General features: G+C 49.6%; 1 non-coding gene across 1 annotated transcript; it reads right to left on the bottom strand.

Annotated features, from left to right (window-relative positions):
• Window positions 1-1,257: 1,257 nt before the first annotated feature.
• On the bottom strand, window positions 1,258-1,330 carry Trnat-agu (transfer RNA threonine (anticodon AGU)). Its single transcript has one exon. It is a non-coding gene; the product is annotated as a tRNA-Thr (tRNA).
• Between the last annotated feature and the right edge of the window lie 1,155 nt (window positions 1,331-2,485).

The raw sequence follows: 2,485 nt of genomic DNA, 5'->3' as shown, positions 1-2,485 counted from the left end.
TGCTTTAATTTCAAATGCTTTAGGTCGAACGAAATTTCGATCGAAAGTGCACTTGATTGTGTCTTTCCTCAAATAATTCGACCTATTCATTCTGGAACTTCATGAATACAAGTGCAACACGAATAGCGGCTTAGCAGCACCACTAACCTCAAACGCAGCGACTCAGCCTGTGTTTACTACAGCCAGACGTCCAGCTCCGCCACACGTCCGTCCCGCTCGGCGGCTGACTCGCAACAACTGAGCTACGCCCCATGCACGAGCAAACTGCGCTATTCCCCATTCTATGCGACTCAGATGCGCACGGACACGATGGTTGGTTGGTTTGTAGCGGTGAAGGGAGCAGAGTACAAAGGGGCGGACCCGTTCATATACACAAAAGTTCCAAGTAGTTTCCATGCTCTGGTATTAGAAATGCAAATTGCGTCTGTTTTTAACGTCTTAAATTGAAAGAGCCGTCACAAATTGCTCCGTTTTCACTCCTTGTCGACAGTCATACAGCACCTGAGGTAACAAACACATCTCGAGCCCCATTGTGCACTCCATTATTAATGCCAACTCAGTGCCTCGCTCTTTACTACTGTGTACCAATCTTGTCGTCCAACTGCAAAACACTGGGCCACAACAAGTTTCCGCGTCTCCATTGCACTGCGCATACTACGAAACGCTCCCCAAACTTGGCACTCACCCTCGCAGCCGACTTTTCCGACTTTCCACGACGCTCACGCTAGTGACAGCATTATTTATAGTTCGACGTCGCGCCAAAGCGAATGAGCACATTTCGCCTACGGCTTAGGCCGCCCTCCTAGTGTGGCTGCTCGGTGTCTGCAGGCAGCGAGGGTCTGCAAGCTTCCTGTGTTCGCACCTATGTCACCTGTGCTTGCTTGTCAGAGACAGACTATCGCAAAACATACAACTCACTCCATGAATTGATTGCTACGGCATCTGTTATCAGCAGTCACAACTAGCAACACCAGTAGCTGCTGACTGCACGCAAAGAATAGGAATGTGCAGTGGGATTTACGTGAACTCAGCGCAAGGCAGATCTTTCCGACATAGGCTTGAGAATCTTACGGGAACACTTGTACTGTTTCTAAATTAAGTGTAGGCGTGGGAGGAGGGTGCTTCCTGCGCACTAATAACAGCACGCTTGTCAATTGTGGATGCTAATCATTCGCTTGTATCTTCCTAGACACATCTGCTGGTTGTGAATTATTCCACTTGCATGGCAAGGTGCGCATGTAGGTGTGTTAAAAATTCTGGAGGCACTGGGTATTGATCCCAGTACCTCTCGCACACTAAGCGAGCGCTCTACCATCTGAGCTACGCCACCCCCCCCCCCTCCCCCGAAGACTAATGGTGCTACATACAGCCATATAGACGACACAGACCCTTGCACTTCCATTATTCAGCAGACAAACACTACTCTCTATGTATCCGTTAGGGTGTCTTTCAGGTTTCGTGCATTCTGTATCGAATCGTAGTTGGCCACAATGAAAGTGGCACGTATAACGTCGAAAATAGAATTCGGACACGGCTCTGAGTAAGACCAACGTGTTGTCCACCCTCTAGACTTCAATGAGGTTAAGCCGCGATACCTAAGACAGATCTGCACTCGATGACACCTCGATAACAGCCGGTCCCCACACTTACATCTTGCTCTCCTTACGTCAGTATACATCATATCAGTCTGTGACGCTGGCTTTGCAACATCTTGCGTGCCTTTAGGTTCGCCGCGACCAACACTTACCATGCACTGACCACAAAAAATGGAGGCGCCGCGGCTTGAACCCTGGACCTTTCACATGCCAAGCGAACGCTCTACCAACTGAGCTACGACCCATGCACGAGCAAATTGCACTATTCCCCATTCTTTGCGACTCAGATGCGCACGGACACGATGGTTGGTTGGTTTGTAGCGGTGAAGGGAGCAGAGTACAAAGGGGCGGACCCGTTCATTTACACAAAAGTTCTAAGTAGTTTCGATGCTCTGGTATTACAAATGCAAATTCCGTCTGTTTTTAACGTCTTAAATTGAAAGAGCCGTCACAAATTGCTCCGTTTTCACTCCTTGTCGACAATCATACAGCACCTGAGGTAACAAACACATCTCGAGCCCCATTGTGCAATCCATTATTCATGCCAACTCAGTGCCTCGCTCTTTACTACTGCGTACCAATCTTGTCGTCCAACTGCAAAACACTGGGCCACAACAAGTTTCCACGTCTCCATTGCACTGTGCATACTACGAAACGCTCCCCAAACTTGGCACTCACCCTCGCAGCCGACTTTCCACGACGCTCACGCAACGCTCACGCTAGTGACAGCATTATGTATAGTTCGACGCCGCGCCAAAGCGAATGAGCACATTTCGCCTACGGCTTAGGCCGCCCTCCTAGTGTGGCTGCTCGGTGTCTGCAGGCAGCGAGGGTCTGCAAGCTTCCTGTGTTCGCACCTATGTCACCTGTGCTTGCTTGTCAGAGACAGA

Source organism: Schistocerca gregaria, chromosome 9 (genome assembly GCF_023897955.1).
Source record: "Schistocerca gregaria isolate iqSchGreg1 chromosome 9, iqSchGreg1.2, whole genome shotgun sequence".
NCBI lineage: Eukaryota > Metazoa > Arthropoda > Insecta > Orthoptera > Acrididae > Schistocerca > Schistocerca gregaria.
This window is presented reverse-complemented; position numbering and strand designations above follow the sequence as displayed.